Here is a 17,721-nt window from a genome sequence, read left to right on the forward strand (position 1 = left end):
GTGTTTGCTTCCCCAACCCTTTACTTTTTGCTTTCTTTCTTTTTCTTTCTCTTTTTCATCTCTTGTTTTCTTTTTTTCCTTTTATCGTTTTCTCTTTTCTTTCCTTCTTTCTCTCCTCTCTTTTTCTCCTTTTCCCAATACAACTTGTTTTTGGCCACTCTGCACTGAGCAAAATGACTAGAAAGAAAACCTCACCTCAAAAGAAAGAATCAGAAACAGTCTTCTCTCCCACAGAGTTACAAAATTTGGATTACAATTCAATGTCAGAAAGCCAATTCAGAAGCACTATTATACAGCTACTGGTGGCTCTAGAAAAAAGCATAAAGGACTCAAGAGACTTCATGACTGCAGAATTTAGATCTAATCAAGCAGAAATTAAAAATCAATTGAATGAGATGCAATCCAACCTAGAAGTCCTAATGACGAGGGTTAACGAGGTGGAAGAACGAGTGAGTGACATAGAAGACAAGTTGATGGTAAAGAGGGAAACTGAGGAAAAACAAGACAAACAATTAAAAGACCATGAGGACAGATTAAGGGAAATAAATGACAGCTTGAGGAAGAAAAAACTACATTTAATTGGGGTTCCCGAGGGAGCCGAAAGGGACAGAGGGCCAGAATATGTATTTGAACAAATCATAGGTGAAAACTTTCCTAATCTGGGAAGGGAAACTGGCATTCAGATCCAGGAAATAGAGAGATCCCCCCCTAAAATGAATAAAAACCATTCAACCCCTGGACATCTAATAGTTAAGCTTGCAAATTCCAAAGATAAAGAGAGGATCCTTAAAGTAGCAAGAGACAAGAAATCCCTAACTTTTATAGGGAGGAGTATTAGGGTAACAGCAGACCAATCCACAGAGACCTGGCAGGCCAGAAAGGGCTGGCAGGAAATATTCAGGGTCTTACATGAGAAGAGCATGCAGCCAAGAATACATTATCCAGCAAGGCTCTCAATCAGAATGGAAGGAAATATAAAAAGCTTCCAAGACAGACAGGAACTGAAAAAATATGTGACCTCCAAACCAGCTCTGCAAGAAATTTTAACGGGGGCTCTTAAAATTCCCCTTTAAGAAGAAGTTCAGTCGAACAATCTGCAAAAACAAGGACTGAATAGATATCATGATGACACTAAACTCATATCTTTCAATAGTTACTCTGAACGTGTGAATGGGCTTAATGACCCCATCGAAAGGCACAGGGTGTCAGACTGGATAAAAAAGCAGGACCCATCTGTTTGCTGTCTGCAAGAGACTCATTTTAGACAGAAGGACACCTACAGCCTGAAAATACAAGGTTGGAGAACCATGTACCATTCAAATGGTCCTCAAAAGAAAGCAGGGGTAGCCATCCTTATATCAGATAAACTAAAATTTACCCCAAAGACACTAGTGAGAGATGAAGAGGGACACTATATCATACTTAAAGGATCTATCCAACAAGAGAACTTAACAATCCTCGATATATATGCCCCGAATGTGGGAGCTGCCAAATATATCAATCAATTACTAACCAAAGTTAAGGCATACTTAGATAATAATGCACTTATACTTGGTGACTTCAATCTAGTGCTTTCCACAATCGACAGGTCTCCTAAACACAGCATCTCCAAACAAACAAGAGCTTTAAAAGATACACTGCACCACATGGATTTCACAAATATCTACAGAACTTTACATCCAAACACAACTGAATACACATTCTTCTCAAGTGAACATGGAACTTTCTCCAGAATAGACCACATACTGGGTCACAAATTGGGTCTGAACCGACACCAAAAGACTGGGATCGTCCCCTGCATATTCTCAGACCAAAATGCCTTGAAATTAGAACTAAATCACGACAAAGTTTGGAAGGACTTCAAACACGTGGAGGTTAAGGACCATCCTGCGAAAAGGTGAAAGGGTCAACCAGGAAATTGAGATTTAGAAAGATTCATGGAAACAAATGAGAATGAAGATACAACCGTTCAAAATCTTTGGAATGCAGCAAAAGCAGTCCTAAGGGGGAAATACATCGCAATACAAGCATCCATTCAGAAACTGGAAAGAACTCAAGTATAAAAGCTAACCTTACACCTAAAGGAGCTAGAGAAAAAACAGCAAATAGATCCTACACCCAGGAGAAGAAGAGAGTTAATAAAGATTCGAGCAGAACTCAATGAAATCGAGACCAGAAGAACTGTGGAACAGATGAACAAAACCAGGAGTTGGTTCTTTGAAAGAATTAAAAAGATAGATAAACCATTAGCCAGGCTTTTTAAAAAGAAGAGAGAGAAGACTCAATAAAATCATGAATGAGAAAGGAGAGATCACTACCAACACCAAGGAAATACAAACGATTTTAAAAACATATTATGGACAGCTATATGCCAATAAATTAGGCAATCTAGAAGAAATGGATGCATTTCTGGAAAGCCACAAACTACCAAAACCAGAACAGGAAGAAATAGAAAACCTGAACAGGCCAATAACCAGGGAGGAAATTGAAGCAGTTGGGCAGCCCCGGTGGCTCAGCGGTTTAGCGCTGCCTTCAGCCCAGGGCGTGATCCTGGAGAGCCGGGATTGAGTCCCACATCGGGCTCCCTGCATGGAGCCTGTCTCTCCCTCTGCCTGTGTCTCTGCCTCTCTCTTGCTCTCTCTGGTCTATCATGAATAAATAAATAAAATATTAAAAAAAAAGAAATTGAAGCAGTCATCAAAAACCTCCCAAGACACAAGAGTCCAGGGCCAGATGGCTTCCCAGGGGAATTCTATCAAACGTTTAAAGAAGAAACCATACCTATTCTACTAAAGCTGTTTGGAAAGATAGAAAGAGATGGAGTACTTCGAAATTCATTCTTTGAGGCAAGCATCACCTTAATTCCAAAACCAGACATAGACTCCACCAAAAAGGAGAATTATAGACCTATATCCCTGATGAACATGGTTGCAAAAATTTTCAGCAAGATACTAGCCAATAGGATCCAAGAATACATTAAGAAAATTATTCACCATGACCAAGTAGGATTTATCCCCGGGACACAAGGCTGGTTCAACACTCATTAAAACAATCAATATTATTCATAATATCAGCAAGAGAAAAACCCAGAACCATATGATCCTCTCATTAGATGCAGAGAAAGCATTTGACAAAATACAGCAGCCATTCCTGATCAAAACTCTACAGAGTGTAGGGATAGAGGGAACATTCCTCAACATCTTAAAAGTCATCTACAAAAATCCTACAGCAAATATAATTCTCAATGGGGAAGCACTGGGAGCTTGTCCCCTAATATCAGGAAAAATACAGGGATGCCCACTCTCACCACTGCTATTCAACATAGTACTGGAAGTCCTAGCTTCAGCAATCAGACAACAAAAAGACATTAAAGGCACTCGAATTGGCAAAGAAGTCAAACTCTCCCTCTCCGCCGATGACATGATACTCTACATAGAAAACCAAAAGATTCCACCCCAAGATTGCTCGAACTCATACAGCAATAGGGCAGTGTGGCAGGATACAAAATCAATGCCCAGAAGCCAGTGGCATTTCTATACACTAACAATGAGACTGAAGAAAAAGAAATTAATGAGTCAATCTCATTTACAATTGCACCCAAAAGCATAAGCTACCTAGGAATAAACCTAACCAAAGAGGTGAAGGATCTATACCCTAAAAACGATAGAACACTTCTGAAAGAAATTGAGGAAAACACAGAGATGGAAAAATATTCCATGCTCATGGATTGGCAGAATTAATATTGTGAAAATGTCAATGTTACCCAGGGCAATGTACACGTTTAATGCAATCCCTACCAAAATACCATGGACTTTCTTCAGAGAGTTAGAAAAAATTATTTTAAGATTTGTGTGGAATCAGAAAAGACCCGAATAGCCAGGGGAATTTTAAAAAAGAAAACCATATCTGGGAGATCACAATGCCAGATTTCAGGTTGTACTACAAAGCTGTCATCATCAAAACAGTGTGGTACTGGCACAGAAACAGACAGATAGATCAATGGAACAGAATAGAGAATCCAGAAGTGGACCCTCAACTTTATGGTCAACTAGTATTCGATAAAGGAGGAAACACTATCCATTGGAAGAAAGACAGTCTCTTCAATAAATGGTGCTTGGAAAATTGGACATCTACAAGCAGAAGAATGAAATTAGGCCACTCTCTTTCACCATACACAAAGATAAACTCAAAATGGATGAAAGATCTAAATGTGAGACAAGATTCCATCAAAATCCTAGAGGAGAACACAGGCAACACCCTTTTTGAACTCAGGCACAGTAAATTCTTGCAAGATACATCCACGAAGGCAAAAGAAAGAAAAGCAAAAATGAACTATTGGAACTTCATCAAGATAAGAAGCTTTTGCACAGCAAAGGATACAGTCAACCAAACTAAAAGACAACCTACAGAATGGGAGGAGATATTTGCAAATGACATATCAGATAAAGGGCTAGTTTCCAAGATCTATAAAGAACATATTAAACTCAACAGCAAAGAAACAAACAATCCAATCATGAAATGGACAAAAGACATGAAGATAAATCTCACAGAGGAATACATAGACATGGCCAACCCGCACATGAGAAAATGCTCTGCATCACTTGCCATCAGGGAAATACAAATCAAAACCACAATGAGATACCACATCATACCAGTGAGAATGGGGAAAATTAACAAGGCAGGAACCACAAATGTTGGAGAGGATGTGGAGAAAAGGGAACCCTCTTGCACTGGTGGTGGGAATGTGAACTGGTTCAGCCACTCTGGAAAACTGTGTGGAGGTTTCTCAAAGAGTTAAAAATAAACCTGCCCTTCGACCCAGCAATTGCACTGTTGGGGATTTACCCCAAAGATACAGATGCAATGAAACGCCAGGACACCTGCACCCTGATGTTTCTAGCAGCAATGTCCACAATAGCCAAACTGTGGAAGGAGCCTCGGTGTCCATCGAAAGATGAATGGATAAAGAAGATGTGGTTTATGTATACAATGGAATATTACTCAGCCATTAGAAACGACATATACCCACCATTTGCTTCAACGTGGATGGAACTGGAGGGTATGATGCTGAGTGAAGTGAGTCAATCGGAGAAGGACATGTTCTCATTCATTTGGGGAATATAATTAATAGTGAAAGGGAATAGAAGGGAAGGGAGAATAAATGGGTAGGAAATATTAGAAAGGGAGACAGAACATAAAGACTCCTAACTCTGGGAAACAAACTAGGGGTGGTGAAAGGGAAGGAGGGCAGGGGGTGGAGGTGAGTGGGTGACGGGCACTGAGGGAGGCACTTGACAGGATGAGCACTGGGTGTTATTCTGTATGTTGGCAAATTGAACACCAATAAAAAATAAATTTATTATTTAAAAGTGAAATGAAGTCACTGTCATCAGCTCACACATAAGGAGTGGGGATTTAAGCAGGCAAGAAATGTTTCTCCACTCTAAAAATGGCTTCTGCTTCATCTATTCAACCCCTCCGCACTCCTGAGCTCTTGATAATCATTGATCTTTTTCTTAACTCCATAATTTTTCATTTTCCAGAATGTCATAAATTAGTATCATATGATTAATCTTCTCAACTTTGGTTTCTTAATATATGCATTGACATCCACCCATGTTTTTTTTCTTGTCTTGATAGCTCATTTCTTTTTATTTCTGAAATAATATATATACTTGGTTTTGATATAATGACAATGCTGGACTCAGAATGAGTATGAGAAGTGTTATCTGCTTTTTTTCTGGAAGAGAATGTAGAGAGTAGAAATCTTTTCTTTCTTAAATGTTTGATAGAATTCATCAGTGGAGCATATCTAGTTCTGGCACTTTCTTTTTTTTGAAGGATTATTAGTTATTGATGTAATTTATTGAATAAATAAATACTTTTTATCTTAAGAATTTTGGTATTATCCTTCAAATAAATGGCCCATTTCATCCAAAGATCAAATTTATGAGCAGAGAGTTGTTCATTATATTTATTTACAACTTTTTTTTAGTGTCCAAGGGTTCAGCACTTTTAATTTTTTGAAAGGCAGACTGACACATTTAATGCCTCATTTGAATGTGTCTAGAATCTTGGAAGCTTGACTACTTTTCCGTTCTCCTACAAATGGACCTTGAGAGCTTGTTTGGAGGTTTAGCAGGGGAGCACAGGTACTCATATACCATTGACTGAAGAAAATGGTCCTCTTGTATGGAGGAAGGTTTTTCTCTTCAGCTAAGCATGCAGCTTCAGGAGGAGCGGTGAGAGAGGATGGGCATACACACCTAGCCAGCCAGGACAGCCAAATCAACACTGGTGATCAATACGGTGACACATGTGGCAGCCAGATCACCCTCACATCCTTAGCTAACTTAATTACTGATATTGATAATTTTTGTCTTCTATGTTTCTTGGTTTGCCTGGCTGTAGTTTTATCAATTATAATGATCTTTTCAAGGAATCAGCTTTCAGATTATTAATTTCTCTATCATTTTCCTGTTTTCACATCCATTGATTTGTTTTAATTTTATTTCTTTTCTTCTGCTTGCTTGAGGCCTCAATGGTACTTCTGTCTGTAGTTCCTTATGGTGAAAGATTAAATTATTGACTTGGATCTTCTTTTCTAATACATACATTTAATGCTGTTTTCGTCTGAACATTGCTTTTACTGCATCTCTTGCAATGTGATCATTTGCATTTGCATTTTTACTTGGGTCTAAATAGTTTTTTAGATTTCTCTTGACATTCCTCTTTGACTCATATGTTATTGAGAAGTCAATTTACAGTTTTTTTTCTGATTTTTGAGCTGTATTTCTGTTAGTGATTTCTAGCTTAACCCCATTATCATTTGAGTTCATATTTTATATAATTTGTATTTGTTTAAATATATTATTTGTATATTATGGCCCAAAATATGGTCTATCTTGGTTAATGTTCCATAGGAGTTTGAAAAGAATGTGTATTCTGCTGTTGTTCAATGGAGTGGTCTATAAGTGTTAATTAGATTCAGTTGATTGATGGTGCTGTTCAGTTCCATTGTATTCTTACTAAGCTTCTGCCTGTTCATTTGTCAATCATGGATAAGGGTGCTGAAGTTCCCAACACTAAGTATTAATTCATCTATTTCTACATGCGGTTCTATCAGGTTTTGCCACATGTATCTGAACACTCTGTTATAAATACATACACTTAGCATTGTTATGTCTTCTTGGAGATTTGGCCTCTTTTATCATTATTTGATTGTCTAAATTATTCCTGATAGTTTTCCTTGTCTTGAGGTCTTTAATTAACTTGTCTTTCATTAGTAGAGTTACCCTAGATTTCTTTTGATTAGTGTTAGCATAATATGTCTTTCTTCTCCCATCCAGAGGGCTTTTCCCCCTTCATTTTTAAAATTGTGAAATACACATTACATAAAATTTACCTTCATAACTATTGGTAAGTATATAGCTTAGTAGTGTTAAATATATTCTTAAATTTGTGCAACTATCACCACCATCTATCTTCATGATTCTTTTCATTTTGTAAAATTGAAACTCGAAACACACTGAACAATAACTCCCATTCCTCTCTCTCCCAATCCCCTGGTAATCACCATTATCCTTTCTGTCTCTATGAAATTGAGCACTCTGAGTACCTCATGTAGGTAGAATCATACAGTATTTGTCTTTTTGTAACTGGCATATTTCACTTCACATAAAGTCTTCAAGTTTCATTCATGTCATAAAATATGTCAGATTTTCCATTTTAAAGCCAAATATTATTTGTTATAAGTATATCCCACATTTTCCCTATTCATTCATCTGTCTATGGACAGTTGGATTGCTTTCATGTTTTAGCTAATGTGAATAATGCTGCTATGAATATACAATTGTCTCTTTGAGACCTTACTTTCAAAACTTTTGGGTATATACTTAGAAGTGGGGTTGCTGAATCATATGCTAATTCTATTTTTATTTTTTGAAGAACCACTGTTTTGTTTCTCATGGCACTTGTACCAGCTTGTATTCCCACAAAAAGTGAACAATACTTCCTTCCCATCCTTGCCAACACTTTTTTTTGTTTTTCTTCATAGAAGTCATCTTAATTGCCCTTGTATTTATCTTTATTGATAATTTTATTTATAGGGCTTGAAGTTACTGTCTAGTGGCCTTCATTTCATCCTGCAGGACTCCATTGAGCACTTCTTACAGGGCAGTTCTAGTGGTAACAAATTCCCTCTTCTTTAATTTTTTTTTGAAATATCTCAACTTTCTCCTCATTTTGAAGGGTAGTTTTGCTGCATGGTTGCAGACTTCTTATCTCATGGAGTCGAAGCATGAATCTCATGGACAAAAGGGTGAATGAAGTGAAGTGAAAATTTATTAAGTGAAGGTGAGAACAGAAAGGAAAGAGAAAAAAGATCTTTTGAATGAGAAGGGTCTGAATGGGTTGCCACTGAGGGCTTTTATAGTCAGTCTTTTATAGAAAACTGACAAGGGAAACTGGTAAATATTTTATCAATAACAGGTAAGACAAACATGGTGGATTTGTTGATACCAGGAGACCATCCTGTTTATATTTAGAAAGAACATGGTGAATTTGTTAGGTTCCCTTCTCTCTGGTTAATATCTCATCTGTAACATTTCTTTACATCTGAGATTTCTGCGAGCCTGGTTACCTAGCCCCCTGCATGAGCCTAATCATGTAGCCCCGTACCTAGCTCTCACTACCTAACCTTGCCTGTCCCTTACTCAGTTTTCCCAGATATAGGATTTGTAGTTTACAGGTCTTTCACTTTTACTACTTTGAATATATTGGCCCAGCACATTCTTCAACTAAAATTTCTGATGAGAAATCTAATGATAATCTTACTGGAGATCATTTGTATGTGATGAGTTGCTTTTTCTTGTTGTTTTAAAATTTTTTTCTTTTTGTTCTTGTTTTTCAAAAATTTGATCATAATATGTCTCAGTGTGGGTTTTCCTTAGTTCATCTTCCTTGGGATTTTGTTGAGCTTCTTGGATATTTATAGTCATGTCTTCCATAAAATTTGGGAAGCTTTCAGTCATTTGGTTAGGCAGGAAGCTATGCATGAGCAACAGGAGGATGTACCTTAGATGTCCTGATGGAGACCCCCAACTGAAGACTGCCTAGGGACCACCCCATTCCACCAATCTAGCAGTCAGTTTGCAGTTACAGCATCCCAGCAGAGAAAGAGTTAAGTGTGTTTTGCTTGTTGCACTTGAAAGCAGCCACTTGTCCTTATTTGACCTACATCTCTAGAATAGAAATAATGTGGTTTCCTACCAGATGCAGGCATTTTGAATACATCTTGGGAAAGGATATGCATAGATAGCTAATTATTATATAACCCATGCCTTTCACTCAAAAGGACCCATCCAAAAGAAAAACTTGATATAAACCCACACCCTGGAGTTCCCAGGCTTTTGTCTCTCTTGACTGGCCTGTACTTCCCTTGGAATGTACTTTAATAAAATTTTATTCCACTTTACTTTCATCGAACTGTCCTATAAATTCTTTACCATAGCAACAAAAAGAGCCAAGGATTCTTTTCTTTTTCATCTAACTCTTGGTAACAATTTCTTCTTCAACTTTTTGCTTTGTCCCTTTCTCTGTCTTCTCCTGAGACTGCCTTATTGTAAACGTTGACATGTTTGATGGAATCCCACAGGTCCCGTAGGCTCTGTTCATTTTCGTTCAATTTTTTTTTTTTTCCAGACTGGGTAATCTCCATCGACCTATCTTCAAATTCACTAATTCTTTTATCCTATCTGCTGAAATCTGTCTTTGATCTCCTCTAGCGAATTTTTCATTTCAGTTATTGTATTTTGCAGCTCTAAAATCTTTTTGGTTTCTTCTTGGGTTTTATCTCTTTATTAATATTTCCATTTTGTTTACACAAATTTTTGCTTTCATCGCTTCTTCCCTCTGTTCTTTGAGCACTGTTAAGGTAGTTGCTTTAAAGTCTTTGTCTAGTAGAGTTGCCATCAGGTCTTCTCCAGAAGTATTTTCTGTATTATATATATGATATACTTTCCAGTTTCTTTGTATGCCTTGTGAATTTTTTTTGGTTGAAAATTGGATATTTGAAAAAAAAATAAAATAAAATAATAAAAAAAATAAAATTAGATATTTGAATCTAATAACATAGTAACACTGCAAATCAAATACTCCCCTTTCCTAAATTTGCTAATTGTTTTGTTATTGATTTATTTTTTGATTTTTAAAAATATTTTATTTATTTATTCATGAGAGACACAAAGAGAGAGAGAGAGAGAGCCAGAGACACAGGCAGAGGGAGAAGCAGGCTCCATGCAGGGAACTCAATGCTGGACTCCATCCCGGGACTCGATCCCGGGACTCCAGGATCACGCCCTGGGCGGAAGGCAGGCACTAAACCGCTGAGCCACCCAGGGATCCTGGTTTATTTTTTTAATTATAGCCTCTGTGTGCCAAAGATCACCATGAGATGCAGACTTACAGTATTCTCAGGTCTTTCCTGAGCCTGAGAAGCCTCAGGTCTTTTCCCTGGGCATTTGCAGTTACTTTTTCATCTTCCCGGTATATGCAATTGTTTTCAAAGTCCTAGTCTTTAATAGCTGACTCTCAAGAGGTGAAAAAGAGAAAAATGAAGGAGAAAGGAAAAGGTGCTAGCTTTTTAAATGCCATGGACCTCACTTCAGCTATAGAAATATGGGCTTGCAACAAATGGGGTAGAAGCAACAACCATTGCCCCCACCTCTCTCTGTCTGCACCTCTGTGATCAGAAGCGGCAATAAGAGCACTGATTTCTGATACTTGGAATATCTTTTTGCCTATCCTGCTTACCATAAATTGGGCACAGGTTTCTGTAGGAACACATACACAGCTGCCTGCATGAGGGTGGGGCTGAACTATGAGCTGAAATGGACTGAAATTAACTGCGATTTACCATCCAAATCTTCCCCTGGAAGTTGAAACCTTCAGTAGGCTCCAGAGTTCCAAAACAGTTACTTGAGACAGATTCTGTAGTGCAATTGTTGTTTAGGTGGGGAGAAGAATTCTTGGTGCTTTATTCTGTGCCATCTACCTCCACCCATTTACTGTAATGTGTCTGTGTCTTCATACTTAAAAGGGTATGTTGTATAAAGCATATGATTGGATATTTTTAAATCCAGCCTGACAATCTTTGTCCTTTAATTGGCATATTAAGATATTTTACACTTAATGTAATTGTTGATATAATTGGATTGATATCTACCATGTTTAGAACAATTTTCTGTTTATTATAGTTCTTTTCCTTTTTTTACTCTTCTCTAGTTTTAATTTAGCATGCATGTAATTACATTTATTTCTTCTCTCTTTGCATGTGTTATACTTTTTAAAATGTTGTGATTGCCCTAAAGTTTGCAATATACATTTACAACTAGTGTAGATCCACAGAACATGATAACTCTTCATGGGTACAGGTAACTTATAACAGAGTATTCCTGATTCCTCTCTGCCTCCCTTATAAAATTGTTGTCATTTATTTACCTTGTCTGTATCATACAATCACACAATACACTGTTTTGTTACTACTGTTGTTAAAATGAACATTTATCTATTAGATCAATTAAAAATAAGGAAAATCAAAGATTTTATTTTACTTTAATTTATTCCTTCTCCAATGTGTTTTATGGTGTTTTAAAAATGTAGATCCAAGTTTCCAGCCTATCATTTTCCTTCTCTGTGATGAACTTCATTTCTTGCAGGACATTCTATTGGTGATGAATTCCTTTCATTTCTGGTTTTCTAGAAAAGTCTGTATTTCTAATTCACTTTTGAAAATTAATTTTTCTGGGTATAGATTCTAGGTATGCAGGGGGCTTTCTTTCAATATATTGGTATGATATGCCTAGATGTGGATTCTTTGTTATTTCTCCTGCTTTGTATTCTCTGAGTTTCCTAGATCTGTGGTTTGATGCCTGCCATTAATTCTGAAAAGTTCTTATCCGTAATTGCTTCCAATATTAATTCTACTCCATTCCTCCTCTCTTCTCCCAGTATTTCATTATGCATGTTATATCTTTTGAAATTATTCCAAAGTTCTTGGATATTCTGTTCTAGGGTTTTTTTTAATTCTTTTTAGTTCTTTTTGAATTTTAATTTGGGAAGTTTCTATTGACGTATTTTCAGGCTTATCAAATCTTTCTTTAGCTGTTTCCAGTTTACTCATGGGCCCATTAAGCAATCTTTATTTCTGCCACTGTTTTATTTTTTTTCTAGCATTTTCTTTTGATTCTCTCTTAGAGCTTCCAATCTCTTTTAACATTATTCATCTGTTCTTGAATATTGTTTACATTTTTCCATTATAGTCCTTAGCAAATTAAATATAATTATTTCAAATTCCCTCTCTGGTAAGTATAAAATTTATATCAAGTGTGGTTGATGCCAGTGGTTTTATTTTTTTTAAGATTATTTATTTATTTATTCATGAGGACACAGAGAGAGGCAGAGACACAGGCAGAGGGAGAAGCAGGCTCCCTGTAGGGATCCTGATGTGGGACACCTCTCCTGGACTCCGGGATCACTCTCTGAGCCCAAGGCAGACACTCAACCACTGAGCCACCCTGAGATCCTCATGCCAGTGGTTTTAAATAGGTCTAGTTTTCTTGTTTCTGTCTCCCTTATATTATTTTCCCTAAGAACTCCTTAAATAAGGTCTGATTCTTGTAGCACTTTTAGCTCTTCTAGCTGTAACCCCTTGTTAACATTGTGAAGCCCTACTAATATAAAGGTACGAAGTTCTGGACAGTCTCTTGGTTTGCCTCCCTTTCTATTTTTATCTCTTAACTCCAGGAAACAAACTGAGGTTGCTGGAGGGGAGGTGGGTGGAAGTATGGGGTAACTGGGTGATGGATATTAAGGAGGGCACATGATGTAGTGAGCACTGGGTGTCACATGCAACTGAATGAATCACTAAATTCTATCCCTAAAAGTAACGATACAGTATATGTTGACTAAATTGAATTTTTTTAAAGAGGGGGGAAAAAGTGCAGGAGAGAAAGTGTTCCAAAACCTTATGATTAAATCTCAAGGTTTTTTTAGTTGACCTGAGTCCTTAGGCATTAACCATCACATTTTTTAAGTGAGACAGAAGGCCATGAGCCATTACATATAAGCTTTATTTGCTGCCAGACATCCTGGGGTCACTTAATAAATGATAACAGAAGGGACACATTCAGCTGCCCAAATCTATTTTAGGTCACAGAGATTGTGGCTTTCTCATCCCTGCATGACTTTGAAGGCTCAAGGTAAGAACCATAAGATCATCAAGAAAGAAGTAAAGTAGTTGTGGAATTTCCTTATTCCCATTTGTTTCCTTGGAGAATAAATGGTTTGTATAAGACCTGGCACTTTCTATCTGTCCCCACTGGACACAGAGACACACTGGAGATTCTGTTCAATCCTCAAAGTGAACTGTTGATAATATGAAAATGTGTTTCTAAGGAGCTTTCTCAGTGGCTATGACTTTCTCAGATGACCTGGTGCCATATTAATAAAATGTTAAACCCACAAACTCCCCACTAGTCAATAAATAATGCAAGCTGAAATCACTAAATATTATGCCTCTGAGGGCTGTTTCATTGAAATTCACTGATTCAACACTTTTCTAAGGAAGTTCTGCCTCATTCAGCATTCTTACTGTAGAGTTTGCCAGGCTGAATACAACAGTCCTTCAAGGCTCTTCTTACTGCTGTCACCCTTTCTCAGCACTCAAATGATGGTGATATAAGCCCGGTTCTCAGAGAATTGCAATTGTATCTAGTCTCTAAGGGCTGGTTTATTTCTACTCAGTCTCCAAGTCTGTGAAAGAAAATCTGATATACTCTCTCTGCGCCTGACAAGCAGATTTTGCTTCTCTCTACTCCCACTATAAGGTTTAAAAGCACAAATTAAAAACCTTTAAAGGGCTGATGCAAAGCCTTTTCCTTCTGTTAACAATCTCTTAGATTACTATATTTGGAAGACTTGGTTTCATAATACATCAGTGCTATTGTTCTGGAATTTTCAGAGCCAATTTTTCAAAAATGACTTCTCCAGCAAGCCCATGCAAGTTGTGTGCTATCAATATGTCTACTAACACCAAGAATAAAAAAGTCGGCAACCTTTCTCAAGTTTCCTTCCAGAGTGAAGAAGGAATGTGCACAACAGAGGGATTGTTGGGAGAGAAGGAGAAATACAAACCCAATCGCATCCTTAGAGAAATTTCTTTAAAGATTTTATTTATTTATTCATGAGAGACACAGAGACAGAGGCAGAGTCATAGAGAGAGAAGCACACTCCCTATGGGGAGCCCGATGTGGGACTCGATCCCAGGACCCCAGGATCACAACCTGAGCTAAAGCAATTGTTAGATGGAATACAAACTACACATTGGGGAAAATATCCTGGCTCTTCATTTTCAAATTTCTGAAGCATCAAGTGTTTTTAGGATGTTGTCTGTCCCCAGGGACAGAGATGTCTCATACTGCCACTTTGGCATTTTTCCTTTTTGTGCTGTCCTTGACTAGGAAACAGGGAAAGAGTTCCAGGGCAGGTTTGTATACTCCAGGCAGATTTGATTCCCATAAACCTGTATGTTGGTCTGCACACTTGCTTCTTTCCACTCCCAAATTCTTTTGAATGCATTTGTGGTGTTGGGGAAAGACCCTGGAACATCAAATTTAAAAAAACAAAGAGGGGCCAAAGTAAGACTTGAGTCTTTACTTGTAAGTTATGAATTTGGGGGCAGGGATATCACTTCACCTTTTACTTACACTTCCTCAGCACTGAAGTGGGGCCAGTGATACCTTCCACACATGAATGTAGTCAGAGGAAATAATGGGTATTTGCAAAAACATAAACTTCATCTACTACTATGGTTCCATTTTTCTTATAACTTTTGTTATGCCTGCTACAAGGGAGAAGACTTTCAACAAACCAATTCCAGATTGACTTCTGGTAGGAAATTATATAGAAAACAATGGTTAAATGGTTGCAGACATGGATGCAAGAAAAGCACTGCTGCTGATGGCAGAACAGTAACTTGGTCATGGTTGTCAGCCTCTCTCAAGGCTAATGGTCAGCAGAATGAATGTGAAATTGATATCTAGAATAATTCTTAGTCCACCAAAATCCTTTATCAAAATGCTAAAGCATTTATCCAGAATGCTAATTTCTTCCTAGGACAAAGTTTAGGCATTACATTACACAAAAAGTTCTGTTCCAGATCAAGACTGGAACAAGCTTTCTTACATAAATGTTTGCAGAGTATCTAAAGCTGTTAAAAGGTTAGTATCTGTTAAAAAGAAAAAGAAATCTGAAAAAAAAAGAAATCTGTATTTGCTCTTTGAAACTGGAGGAAGTCATATTGCCTAAGCAAATATTTAGGAGGTTTAGAGCCACTTGATGAACAACACCAGGCCAGCTGCAATCTAGGAAGGGATCACTTGATTTCAGGAGCTCGGTGTGCTAATTTGTAAAGGAAGATAGAGCCTCTTTTGTCCTAGAGTGATGGGAGGGCAAACATTGGCAGGATTCCCCACCTCCCACCCCTATGTAAAACCCCTACCATTGGTCCAGCAGAGACAGGCCATTTCTAGCTAAAGGTCGGGCTATCCTAGACATAAAGAGAATAAAGGGGAAAGGAGAAAAAATAAGTGGGAAATATCAGAAAGGGAGACAGAACATGGAAGACTCCTAATTCTGGGAAACAAACTAGGGGTGGTGGAAGGGGAGAAGGGCAGGGAGTGGGGGTGACTGGGTGGTGGGCACTGAGGTGGGCATTTGATGGGATGAGCACTGGGTATTATTCTGTATGTTGGCAAATTGAACACCAATTAAAAATAAATTTATTATTAAAAAAAAAAAAGAAACTCATCAGTTCTGGGCAGCCCTGGTGGCCCAGCAGTTTAGCGCCACCTTTGGCCTGTCCTGGAGACCCTGGATGGAGTCAGGCTCCCTGCATGGAGCCTGCCTCTCCCTCTGTGTGTCTGTCATGAATAAAATAAATAAAAAATCTTTTTTAAAAAAGAAACTCATCAGTTCTGGTATATATTTTGGGGTTATTTTCTTCTCTTGGGGGATATGAGAGGTAAATTTCAGTGAAAAAAATATAAACATTTTGTAATTTAAAATATTGGTTTCTGTGGGACCTGGTTTCTTAATAAGGTCTTAATTTAAAAGTAAAGTTGCAGATTCCAGCTGTGTTCACAGGGGCCACTCAACTTTGTCTTCAAGTAACAAGCAAAATCATAAATCATACAGACAATCAAGCCCTAAGATGCTATGATCATACAGACAATCAAGCCCCAAGATGCTATGATCCCTAAGCTAGCTGGAGAACAGCAATGAAGACAGCATGACCCCTCCCCAACCCACCTAGAGAGAGGCACTTGAGATGTCATGGCCTTGGGCAGCATGCTATGGCCTGGTGTATGCTATTAGGCCACTTACTGAGGAGTTCTTGAACCCTATACCTACCACTTACAGTGCAGCCCTGGGAAGACATGTACCAATTATTCATCCTTATCCTCCAAGGGGTCTTACTCTGGCCTTTGAGAGAGAAGACCTCAGAGAACAATTCTCTTACCACAATGAGGAAACTTAAGGTTGAGTAGTTGTTATTAAGTAATTCATGTTTTCTCTGGCTATAGATTTAATCCCCCTGACCTTCAGTTGTTTATTTTATTTTATTTTATTTTTCAGTTGTTTATTTTTTATCCTTGTCTTTCATTGCAATGAGTGAATCATGAACTATTTCTAAAGGATCAAACTTTTGTTTTGAATTAATTTTATGTTAATGAAAATTAGCCCAGAAATGCATATGTGCATAAATTTATATATCCATTCACATGTACACAAATACATGCGTATCATATGTGTATAAATTTAAGAATACCATATCACATTCATATGTGTACATATACACAGACACATGCATATACAAAAGCACAACTGTTATGGCCGAAACTCAGCCTCTGTCTCCCAGTCTAGCTTTCATGGTCACCCCAGGCACTATCACAAAACTCTTGGGTCTGCCCAAGTATGGCCTAAAACTGCCAGGCTTCACAGTTCAGAGTCAAAGGCCTGTCCCCACTAACCAACTTGCTAGTGAATCTGAAAATGTAGACCTTCAAATGAAACAGTACTGCCTGAACCAAAATCTCCTGTCGAAGGAAAGGGGACATTCTTCTATTTTGAGACATGAAATTTGGCAAAAAGCAAACTTCCTTTAAGAACCAGGGGAGTTCAGTGAGTGTGGGGCTTGGACATCCCAAAACTTTAAGACCTTTAGTCCATCTAAAATATCTTTGGGGTGGACAATCTATATTTTAAGCACTTTTTGTCACAAATAAACTATAGCTTTTCTATGCTTTCTGCCTTTGGGCAAATTGCTTAACTTCCATAAGCCTTAATTTCCTTAGAAGTAAAATGAGAATAAAGATAACACTTCTCTCATGAGGTTTTGGTGAGGATTGTACAAGATGATCCATGGAGAGGACCTTAGCACGGCATCTAGAACATAGTAAACACTACCTGGATGTTGTCATCTTTACAATGCTCCTGCCATGGTAGGAGAACTAGCACTAGCAGCACTGGTAAGAGGGAAGCTGGCAACAGTAATAACAGTTTTGGAGAAGAGTAAATATGACTTAGTGACTTTTCAACGTCAGTGGGCAAAGGAGAAAGAAGGAAGCATTCAAGCCAGATGGAAGATACTTTAAGGGATAT

This window comes from Canis lupus, chromosome 3 (assembly GCF_011100685.1).
Source record: "Canis lupus familiaris isolate Mischka breed German Shepherd chromosome 3, alternate assembly UU_Cfam_GSD_1.0, whole genome shotgun sequence".
Lineage (NCBI taxonomy): Eukaryota > Metazoa > Chordata > Mammalia > Carnivora > Canidae > Canis > Canis lupus.